Below are 12,431 nucleotides of genomic sequence, written 5' to 3'. Positions count from 1 at the left end.
ATATCCCCCTTCAATCCTAGACAATTTATTACACCGGGCCAGTGCAGAGATGACAAAAGAACAAATCACTGTGACTAGGGCTTCATCTTAAAGGAAAGAGCATAATCTCCTGACTGGGTAAAAATGACAGAAGCTGTCTGCCTAGTGTTGTAACGTGTTCAGAAGACCTGATAAATCCAGCAGCACCCAGGTACTGCATACTTTCTTCTCCAGTGTGGGTACAGATCCTCCCCCCCCCCCTCCCCACGAGAGGGGATGTGGCCTCACTTCTGCAAACTTCTCTGGGCATTTTATTTTTTATTCCAGCAAAACATTTAGGAGAGGATGGAGTATCTCGAGACCGTTTCCTTTCCACACAAGATGGAATTTGCTTCAGACAGTGGGATAGCTGGGAGAAAACAATGATGGTGATGGAAGTGAAAGGAAAACAGAGTTGGTGTCATTGGCAGAGTGAGGGCAGCTGGGACCATATTGTCACAAAAGTCACCCCTTGTGTTCTCACATATATTGTTGAATAGTGACAGGCTTGAGACCTACAGGAAGGAGAAGCAGTTGCCCATCATGACTCTTTGGTATTTGCCAGAGAAGAATGACCGGAATTAGCTTAATGCAACTCCATCCATCCATGCAAGGTCTCATGGGTGAGTCAACAGCATCTTAGGCACGGAAGTGTCAAAGGTCACTGTGAGATCAAGTCTCACCTCTATCCGTAATCATCAGAAGGTTGTCTCTCCATGACACCAGGAAGAAACACTGATGTGGACTGCCCCCTGCAGAACTCACTTCCCATCAATACAAATGGAGCTTCTGTTGTGATGCTAACATCTCCAGTATGGCTTGCCTGCATTCTTCCCATTAATCTGTCCGCACCAGAACTTCATGGTTTTCAATAGTAAAAAACTCTAGACTTCCTGCTCAACAAATAAAGACCCCTTTCCCTTGAGCTAAAGAAAAAAAATCTCTGTTCACTGTTAATAGGACATGTGCTCTTTGGGTCAGCCCCTAAAGGGCAACATCATCATCATTTGTTAACAAACAACATGTGTAGACAGCAGAGGTCCATAGCTCCAAATGTTGGCCACGATGCATGGCTTTATTCCCGATGTCTAAAAGCTCCACAGGGTTATTACTGATCTGGCCCAACTAGGTTAGCTGTGAATGACCACATAGCCACCTCCAGTCAGTGGCCAGGCAATGTCTCTTCCTGATCTCAAGTCGGATTGTCAGAGCTCGATGTGCAGGGACTTTATCTCCAAGGTGGCTGTATGACCAAGATGTGACAGTTGACTTCAATCTTCTCCAGGCTAGTCCTCAATAATACATCGCTATTACTGATAAAATCAAACCATATTACGCCCAGTAGTCACTGCTGGCAATGCATATCAATGCCTCCAGCCACCTGCTGTCTTGTTTAAGCAACTTCCATGTTTCAGATCCATATAAGAGGACTGGAAGTTTGCAGGTTTGATAAATCTGTACTTTTGTATATAATTTCACCTTCTTTTGGCTCCAGATACTATGCAGGCCTTTCATGGATGGGACTGCTAAACTGATTCTCCTTTGGATGTCTCACGGGCTGTGCCCATCTAATGACAATTTACTGCTCAGAAAGATGAATTCATCCAATACTTCCAGGGTTTGTCCAGCGGCACAGATGTCTTGTATCACAACTTTTATGCTGACACTCTGGATTTTGTTTTTCCCCCAAGAAATCTTAGCCCAAGGACAACTACCACATGCTGAAGTTCTCTAGTGCATATTTATTAGAGCTCTCAATTAATCGCAGGTAACTCATGTGATTAGCTCAAAAAATTATTGTGATAAAAAAATGAATTGCGAATAATCACAGTTTTCATCGCACTGTTAAACAATAGAATGTTGATTGAAATTTATTAAATATTTTTGGATGCTTTTCTACATTTTCAAATCTATTGATTTCAACTACAACACAGAATACAAAGTGTACACTGCTCACTTTATATTATTTTTATTACAAATATTTGCACTGTAAAAATGATATAGTATTTTTCAATTCACCTCATACAAGTACTGTAGTGCAATCTCTTTATCGTGAAAGTGCAGCTTACAAATGTAGCTTTTTTTTGGTTACATAACTGTACTCAAAAACAAAACAATGCAAAACTTTAGCGCCTAGAAGTCCACTCAATCCTATTTCTTGTTCAGCCAATAGCTAAAACAAACAAATTTGTTTACATTTACGTGAGCTAATTCTGCCCACTTCCTATTTATAATGTCCCCAGAAAGTGAGAACAGGCATTCACATGGGACTTTTGTAGCCAGCGTTGCAAGGTATTTACTTGCCATATATGCTAAACATTTGTATGTCGCTTCATGCTTCAGCCACTATTCCACAGAACATGCTTCCATGCTGATGAAACTCGTTAAAAAATTAATGTGTTAATTAAATTTGTGACTGAACTCCCTGGGGGAAGAACTATATGTCTCTGGCTCTATTTTACCCCCATTCTACCATATATTTCATGTTACAGCAGTCTCAGATGATGACTCAGCACATGTTCATTTTAAGAACACTTTCACAGCAGATTTGACAAAACGCAAAGAAGGTACCAATGTGAGATTTCTAAAGCTAGCTACAGCACTCGACCCAAGGTTTAAGAATCAGAAGTGCCTTCCAAAATCTGAGAGGGATGAGGCGTGGAGCATGCTTTCAGAAGTCTTAAAAGAGCAACACTCCGATGCGGAAACTACAGAACCTGAACCACCAAAAAAGAAAATCAACCTTCTGCTGGTGGCATCTGACACAAATGATGAAAATGAACATGAGTTGGTCTGCACTGCTTTGGATTATTATCGAGCAGAACCCGTCATCAGCATGGATGCATGTCCTCTGGAATGGTGGTTGAAGCATGAAGGGATATATGACTCTTTAGCACATCTGGCATGTAAATATCTTGCAAAGCCAGCTGCAATAGTGCCATGTGAATCCTTGTTCTCACTTTCAGCTGACTTTGTAAACAAGAAGCAAGCAGCATTATCTCCTGCAAATGTAAACAAACTTGTTTGTCTGAGCGATTGGCTGAACAAGAAGTAGGACTGAGTGGACGTGTAGGATCTAAAGTTTTACATTGTTTTATTTTTGAATGTAGTTATTTTTTGTACATAATTCTACCTTTGTAAGTTCAACTTTCATGATAAAGAGATTTCACTACAGTACTTGTATTAGGTGAATTGAAAAATACTATTTCTTTTGTTTTTACAGTGCAAATATTTGTAATAAAAATAAATAAAGTGAGCACTGTACGCTTTGTATTCTGTGTTATAACTGAAATCAATATATTTGAAAATGTAGAAAACATCCAAAAATATTTAAATAGATCGTATTCTATTATTGTTTAACAGTATGATTAATCACGATTAATTTTTTAAATCGCAATTAGTTTTTTAATCGCTTGACAGCCCTAATCTTTATTTAAGGTTGTTTGCATCCTGGCCAAAGAGGACTACACGGATGATGTCATCAGGTCAGAAAAAGAAGCTGAACTGACAACTGTAGTATTGTTTGTGGACATCTGTTTAAGGAGCCTGTTATAAAGGGAAGGGTAACCACCTTTTTGTATACAGTGCTATAAAATCCCTCCTGGCCAGAGGCAACATCCTGTTACCTGTAAAGGGTTAAGAAACTCAGCTAACCTGGCTGGCACCTGACCCAAAGGACCAATAAGGGAACAATATACTTTCAAATCTTGTGGAGGGCGGAAGGCTTTTGTTTGTGCCCTTTGTTTACGTGTTTGTTCTCTCTTGGGACTGAGAGAGGCCAGACAAAAATCCATCTTCTCCAACCCATCCTAATCCAAGTCTCCAATATTGCAACCAGTATAGGTAAGCCAGGCAAGGCAAATTAGTTTATCTTTTGTTTTATGTGAATTTTCCCTGTGTTAAGAGGGAGGTTTATTCCCGTTTTCTGTAACTTTAAGGTTTTGCCCAGAGGGGGATCCTCTGTGTTTTGAATCTGAATACCCTGTTAAAGTATTTTCCGTCCTGATTTTACATAGGTGATTCTTTCACCTTTTCTTTAATTAAAATTCTTCTTTTAAGAACCTGATTGATTTTTAATTGTTCTTAAGATCCCAGGGTTTGGGTCTGTGTTCACCTGTACAAATTGGTGAGGATTTTTATCAAGCCTTCTCCAGGAAAGGGGGTGTAGGGCTTGGGGGGATATTTTGGGGAAAGACGTCTCCAAGTGGTCTCTTTCCCTGTTCTTTGTTTAAAACCCTTGGTGGTGGCAGTATACTGTTCAAGGACAAGGCAAAGTTTGTACCCTGGGAAAGTTTTTAACCTAAGCTGGTAAAAAGAAGTTTAGGGGATCTTTCATGCGGGTCCCCACATCTGTACCCTAAAGTTCAAAGTGGGAAAGAAACCTTAACAGAGCCAATCCACTCTGTGGAAGAACAGGGCTGGGGCTAGGATACATCCCTCATTCACCCCAGATCTCATGTAATCTTATCAGGCCTATGGGTCCTCCATCACACTGGTGCCCCTGAGTCATTGTGAAGATTTTGAGTTGACTTCAGGAGGATGTTGAAAATTCCAGTGCCTCATAGGGTCTTCCACAGGGCAGTTCTGTTGACATAATCAAATCCTGCCCTTAGATCTATATAAGCTGTTATCAAATGGATCTCCGATAAAAGATGAAGAGTAAGAAGTAGAGTCCCGTTGAAGATCACCCAGCAGTGAAGTCCCGAGTAACCGCATTTCACAAGGAGAGTCTGGAGTTGGACATTTGTAAAAACTTTTCTGGGAGCAGAAAGCAGAGTTATTGGCCTGTAGCTACTGAACTGTCCCCTTATAAAGCAGATACCTTTATACGTCTGCTTTATAACTCTGCTGGTACCTTTCCAGAAGTTCAAGCCTGGACAAAAAGATGGCATAATGCTACACTTACGGGCCGTGTGGTGCATCTGATAAGTTTGGGTGTTATGCCCTTAGGTACAGCATGCACACTTGCTTATTTGTTGAGCAGTGACTTAATTTAATTTTCTTGAGGAAGTCTGACATTTTCTCCACTAGAGGGCAGTGGTCTAGATATTGTTAACAGTACCTACTCCTGAGGGCATTCTGCACCAAAAAAAAATAAAAATTCTGCACATATTTTACAATTCTGCAATTTTTATTTGTCAAATAAATGTGGAGGCTCCAGCATGGCATTGGTGAGCACAGGCCACTGGCTGCACAGAGGTGGAAAATCACTGTGTAGCTCCTCCTGGGACACAGACTCAGCAGTGAGGCTGCACCCAACCCTGACACAGTGCAAGGACTGGGCCTGCCCCAGAAACACCCCAGGGCCCTGCCCCTCTGTGCCAGGTGCATCAGGTGTGGGTAAGCAGGCTCAGCAAGGCAGGATCCAAGTGTGGAGGGGCTTAGTGTGGAGGGATCCAGGTGTGGGTTGAGAGGGTTTGTGTGGGTCAATCTGGGTGCGGGTGGCTCAGTGGGGGGATCTGGGGGCAGGGGGAGATCTGGATGTACAGGGGCTTGTTGGAGAGTTCTGGGTGCTATGGTAATGGGACTCTGCAGGAGGGTCCAGGTGAAGGTGGTTGGGACTCAGTAGGGGGCAGTCTGGGTGTGGGGGGATAGAGATCAGAAAGGTGGTCTGGGTGTGTGGGGGGAATCAATGAGGGGGTCCAGATGCTGAGGGAGTGAACTCAGTGGGTTGGGGATCCAGGCACAGCTGGTTGGGGCTTGATAGGGGGGATCTGGATGTGGGTGGCTTGTTGGGGTGGTCCAGGTGCAGGGGGCGTGGGGTTCATTGGGGGGGGTTCTCAGTGGGGGGGGTGAGGCTTGGTGGGAGGGTTTGGTTATGAGGGGGTTTGGATGCACAGGTGTTGGGCGGATGGGGGAGTAGCTCCCTGTACATTGATTCCCCCTCTCCCCCGCATCTGAGGAGTGATGGGTGCAGGAAGCATGTCGGGGGGGAGAGATTGCAGAGCTTCATACACCCAGGGGAGAAATTTGGGGGTGGGTTTAACATGGCCCTGGATGCTGTGCAGGAGACGAGGAAGTCCCACCCACCTCAGATCAGCTGGGGATAGCAGCTGAACCTGGCACAGGGTAGGAGCCACCAGCCTGGTTTTCCCCAGTCCTGCCCCCTGCCCCACAGTGATTTACCTCTCTGCCAGCTGCCCTGGGCACCCAAAACATACTGCTGGGGAAGGTCGCATGACAACTCTCGTGGCTTCCCTTTGCTTCCCCATCGGAAAGTCATTTTTCTGTGGGGAAGCAAAGAAATCTGTGGGGGGCATAAATCCTGCACATGCGCAGTGGCAAAGACATCCCCCAGGAGTAATACCCTGGCACTCACTCAGGAGTTTCACACTGTTGACATGTGTCATAAATATAAAGGGAAGGGTAACTACCTTTCTGTATACAATGCGATAAAAGCCCTCCTGGCCAGAGGCAAAACACTTTCACCTGTAAAGGGTTAAGAAGCTAAAGTAACCTAGCTGGCACCTGACCCAAAATGACCAATGAGAGGACAAGATTCTTTCAAATCTGGAGGGAGGAGGAACAAACGGTTGGTCTGTCTGTGTGATGCTTTTGCCAGGAACAGATCAGGAATGCAGCCTTACAACTCCTGTTAAGTTAGTAAGTAATCTAGCTAGAAATGCATTAGATTTCCTTTTGTTTAATGGCTGGTAAAATAAGCTGTGCTGGATGGAATGTATATTCCTGTTTTTGTGTCTTTTTGTAAGTTAAGGTTTTGCTTAGAAGGAGTCTCTCTGTTTTAAATCCAATTACCCTGTAAGGTATTTACTATCCTGATTTTACAGAGGTGATTCTTTCACCTTTTCTTTAATTAAAATTATTCTTTTAAGAACCTGATTGATTTTTCATTGTTCTTAAGATCCAAGGGTTTGGGTCTGTGTTCACCTGTACAAATTGGTGAGGATTCTTATCAAGCTTTCCCCAGGAAAGGGGGTGTAGGGCTTGGGGGGATATTTTGGGGGAAGACGTCTCCAAGTGGTCTCTTTCCCTGTTCTTTGTTTAAAATGCTCGGTGGTGGCAGCATATGGTTCAAGGACAAGTTTGTACCTTGGGGAAGTTTTTAACGTAAGCTGGTAAGAATCAGCTTAGGGGGTATTTCATACAGGTCCCCACATCTGTACCCTAGAGTTCAGAGTGGGGAAAGAACCTTGACAACATGCAACAGGTATAACTTACTTTTGGCCACATTCCCCACTCTGTTACTCTAGTTTTAAGCCAATGTAGCCCACTGAAGTCAAATTAGTGCAGCAGCATAAGACAGCGCAATACAGTGAAGAATCAAGCACTTTGGCCCAGATCCTCAAAAGTATTTAGGTGCCTAACTTCTATTGATTTAATGTTAAACACTGGAATAGAACGAGGAGTAGAAGATTAAACTAACAAAGGTTAAATTTAGGATGAATATAAAAAATCTTTTTGAAAGTAAGATGTTAGGCTGCTCAATAGTCTCCCAGAGGAAATAGCAGAAGTCCCATCACTTGGGACTAGATTGAATAAAACAGTAGACAGACATGTACTGTAAGGGCACAATTTTGCACTGGGAGTAGGATAGAAGAGACCATTAGATCATCCAATCCCTCTTTAACTTCTAGGATTCTATACAGTTTTCCCCAAAAGCCAGCAGAAATAAGGAAGTTGTCAGAAGAGATGATATATGTTCATACACATTTCTGGAGCTGAGAACTATGAAAAGAAATCAAATAGTTCTCTTCCATGAACTAAAATTGAAAGCAAACTCTATTCCAAAAGGAGACTGGCTTGCAGAGGAGCATATAAAAATCTTATAAAGCTCTGCAATGCTCTATAAATAATTTTCAGGCAAGAAGCTTTCTGTTTCAATGACACAATGTTACAAAGGAAGAATGGTGAATATTAGTTAGGGAAGAGTGGCACAAGCCAGTTTAACCATCCATACTGGTGGCAACTTTATTTAGTACAAGAATAGCAAAAAATCCCCCTCCCCCGCACACAATTATTGGTCATTTCTTAAAAACGTAGGTTATTGCTGCCGAGATTTAGATTAATGCGCACGAGAATCTGGTTTCTTGCCAACAGTGCCCATGTGATGCAAAAAGCATTGAATAAACATTTTAACAAGTCAGTGTGTTATAAATCCTACAAATGAAAGAAATTAAAAAGCCAGGAGCAATTCTGAAAATGATTTATGATTGGAGGTGCACTTAGCAGTGCTTTTATTGTCCCAAGAGCATCTCCTCTCACATTCTAAAGGTGACAGAAAAACTCTACTTTGCTTAGAGTTTCTCGTCATGCCCTAAGACTACATGAGACTAGGCAAGAGCAGCAGAAATGTGCCAATTGATTTGTTTATATGTGCACTTTAGGAGCACTCTTAAGGTTCTAAGAGTTTCTTTTGCACAGCCTGAGGGTGAGGGAACCACAAATCATTTCTGACATCTTAAGTATGTGCAAAGAGACTATTTTTAAAAAAACAAACAAACATACCATAACTATGTTCCTTAGTGCACATATAAACATTTTATAATGTGTATTTAGAATAATTCTTTAAAAATAACCTTAAGCCTGGTTCTTAAGCATAAGGTACTCGTATCAAAATAGCAGTCCTACAACAGTCAGATATCTGCTATGCACACATAAAACACAAGAGTCTGACTGCATATCTTCATTGTTAGGATAAATATTTCTCATATTTTTAAAAAAAACAAAACACAACGTGATGAAAGGTGGCAGACTGACAGCCCTGGAAACTGAAGTCCTCTGTCTATCCACAGAAAACCAAAGGCAGTGGCAGTTCAAGTCAATATGCCTCATCATGGATCGGGACAGACTGGGTGAGATTTTCAGTCTGCTCTGGCTTCTTTATGCCAGATGTCCCAGCTATGGGGCTAGCTGCTTCTCTGGCTGGTTTCTGGTCTGGTCTCCGAGTGCACCCCCTGAGGTGCCCTTTCTCTCTTCTGGGATGGAATCACACAATTCTACGGCTCCTAGACTAGGCCCTCAGCAGGTCCAACGGAGTTTGGCACCCTCAGTTCTTCCCTTTGAAAGTCTGTTACCAGTGGTGAATAGAATGATACTCCACCACCAAGGTTGCCAGTTAGTGGCTATTATGATAATGATTTTCATGCCCCCCCCCCCCATCAGTTTCTCATTTTGTAAAAGGGGGATAATATTACTTTCCTCCTCTGTAAAGTGTTTTGAGATCGCTGGAGGTTGTATTAAATAATATTTTCAAAGAGGCCAGATGCAAAAGACTTTGCTTTAAGCTTTACAGATATATTTAAAAATAATATAAGGGAAATCTTTTTAGGGGTGTTTTATAATGCAACGAAGGCAATACAAGTCCTTTACCTAACTGTTCAGGGAACATCTGAAGTGGGTGGCCAAACAAGATTTTAGATGACTGGGGTTGTGCCCCCTGCTTTAGGCTAGATAACCCTGCTTTGGTCAACCTGAGGCTTAACTACAGGGTGAGGGGTGAATGGCATTTTAACGGTATTTCAGTCAGCGGACCGGCTCCTCCACCCATTGAAGTGTACGGCAAAACTGCTGCTGGCGCCAGATCAAAATCAGTTTTCACAGGAGATCGTCATCGCTGTCTCAGGTTGGAGGGGGAGAAACTTTGCCTCATGGCTCCTTTTTCCTCTCCCTGTTACTCACCCCATCCGCACGATCATGAAAAAGGGAGGCCACCAGGTGCACTTATTAATACATAATAGAAATGCCAAGTGTGATTGGCTGTGACTGTTCCAGTACTTTATGTAATGCAGATTTAGAGATTTCATTGTAAAGTCATTTTTAAACTCTGAACTAATGGGTAATTTGGCAACAGCTTCTAAGTATGAAATCATTATTAATTTCTTTAGTACTGTAATAACATTGATTTAGATGAACTCTTATAACATAGAAATTGTATAGTATTTAGCAGTAATTAACGTCCCCTAATTAGGAAGTGTTGCCAAGTAGTTTTCTCTGCTGGCTCTGTTGTAGTTAAGTGCAGCTGGATGAAAATTAACCACAAAGGGAACAGCTTGTGTTTTATGTGAAGTTTGCCTTTGATTGATTAAAAAAAATATTCCTTGGTACTATATTTTATTATCAAAAAGGGTACACTGAAATACCAAAGTTACAGAGAGGAAATAGTCCACATGCCATAAACCATATATAGATAAACCCAATGAGCTAGATACACATTTGGAAAATTCACAAATTTACCTTGCAGCAATGCCACTGCTTACCACACTGAAATAATCTGATTTTAAATGTGGCCATCATTATCATCAGAGTCTGTAGGAATTACAGTGGAAATTAATATTACTTAATGTCCACTTAGAGGGAAACATCATCCATTGCTAACTGGAGAGGCATTTATTGGTATGAAAACCCTGATACTTTTTGAATTTCAAATGATAAATTAAGTGCTCCTGTCAGTTTATTGTGGAACTTTGTAGCATATGGTACTTCTGCTGGTGGGTGTTATTTCAAAGTTTGCAAATCACACTAGGAGAGTGTCCCTCTGGTGAGCTCTTGCAACGCTTAGCAACTGTGAATCAAAAGTGACAGTACAGAGGAAGAAAGACTAAAAAAAATTCTGTCTCTGAGTTGGTAGTACAAAGTGCATGATAAGTTAATACATTTGTACAGGGGATAAAAAAAAGAGGCCAACCCACTAAAGTTAAGGACATCCAGTTCCTTCATTCTTGCAGAATAAGCCACACTCCTAAATTGTTAAAATAAAAATATGGTTCCTTTCTCCCACTCTCTTTGACTTCATGGGATGACAAGAGAATTCAAACAACTGGCAGATAAAATGAAGAGCAGCTAAGAATCATTTTAAAGCTCTGGTAAGGTTGCTTCCAGAAATAATGAAATTTGCTGAGATAAAGTCTTGTAAATGTATATGCTTTATTACTCAAAATAGAATTTAAAATTAAATAAGTTACAGAAAGCAAAATAAAGATGGTGACATGATAGTGCTTAAGTGAATGAATTTAGCATATGGTGTTACATTTATCGAGAAGTAGTATATCAAATCACAATGAATGAGGATTTTATCTGATGTTAGTAGGTGGATTTCTATTTTAGAGGTATCAACATGAAACTATGGATCTTCAATACAAGCCTCATCAATTTGCCACTCAAGCTTTCTAAGAATGAAAAGTGATGGGACTGTCAGTGGCAGTTCAACCAAAAGTAATTCTAAAATAAGCAATTTGAAAATTCAAGCAGTTACAATGACCAAGAGTTATAAACTTGGCCCTTAATTACCAACTTGCCAATTTAACTCAAAATTGCCTTTCCAGATAATGATAATGCACAGAGAAATCTTTCTCTTTTACACCCACCCATAGAATTAATTAAATCAAGCTTTTTTCTTTTGTCTGAGAAGATGCCAACTTCACGTGAAATCACATATTAGCTGAAAAATCTCTAGGCTGTCTGTCTTGCTGTAGGTATACATGCTTTCTTCTCAGCTGTATTTTCACCGTATGGAAGCACAGTTTGTTAATAGAAGTGGTACTGTGCTGAACTAATGTAGTGAGTTTTTCAGTCCTCAGCACTCAACCACGTAGTAACTCAAAATTAGTTCGAGGCATCTACGGTGAGACCTGTTAGTGAAATACAAGGACACATTATGGGTCAGGAAGAAACCTGAGGGTTTCCATTGCCCACCCCCGGCACTTTCTTCAGCTGCTGTGGTTGCGTCTCCTATGGAGACAGAGAGAGACCACTGGACTCATGTCTTGAGTGTGTCCTCTGCATCTGGCGTAAGAGGCAAGTGGGGCTGGAAAAGACCTAACTTTCCCTATAATGTGAATGAATATTCATATGCAATACCTGTGTTTAAACATATATCTAGCAATCTAATATTTCTAACTGTGAATTATATAGAATTGTGTTGCAATTTTTCATGTCTATCTGTTGCAGAATTTTGGGTTTTGTTTAACAAAATAGACTAAAGAAATAGAACTATCTCCATATTCAGAATCCATACACCAACTATCCCTAGTTCATATAACACGTAATAATATCCCTTCCAGCAGAGCAATGTCAATAATCCATAATTGTGGCTACAAAATAGCCACATTTCACACACCTATTGCAATCTCAGCACTAGTCATTATGGGACCGATTCTGCCATTCCTTCTCATGAATAAGTAGCACCTCAATGAGACTCAATGGAGCTATTTGTAGAGCAAGGTGCTAGACAATGTAAGGGTAACAGAATCTGGCCCTCTGAGAAAAATGTATCATAGACACAGCGCCCTAGCAGTTACTAACTAAAAATTGAATACATAACAGCAGGCATCCAAATTCACACTGGTTCAAATAGCTCTCATGTTGTCAAAACTGGCTCACCCTGTCAATGTACTGTGTCCCCTAAGGGAAAGTTATGCCCGACACAGCACTGCAACCAAGATCTGCATTTTCAT

Source organism: Chelonia mydas, chromosome 1, assembly GCF_015237465.2.
Source record: "Chelonia mydas isolate rCheMyd1 chromosome 1, rCheMyd1.pri.v2, whole genome shotgun sequence".
Taxonomy (NCBI): domain Eukaryota; kingdom Metazoa; phylum Chordata; order Testudines; family Cheloniidae; genus Chelonia; species Chelonia mydas.
Note: the sequence above shows the minus strand (reverse complement) of the source record.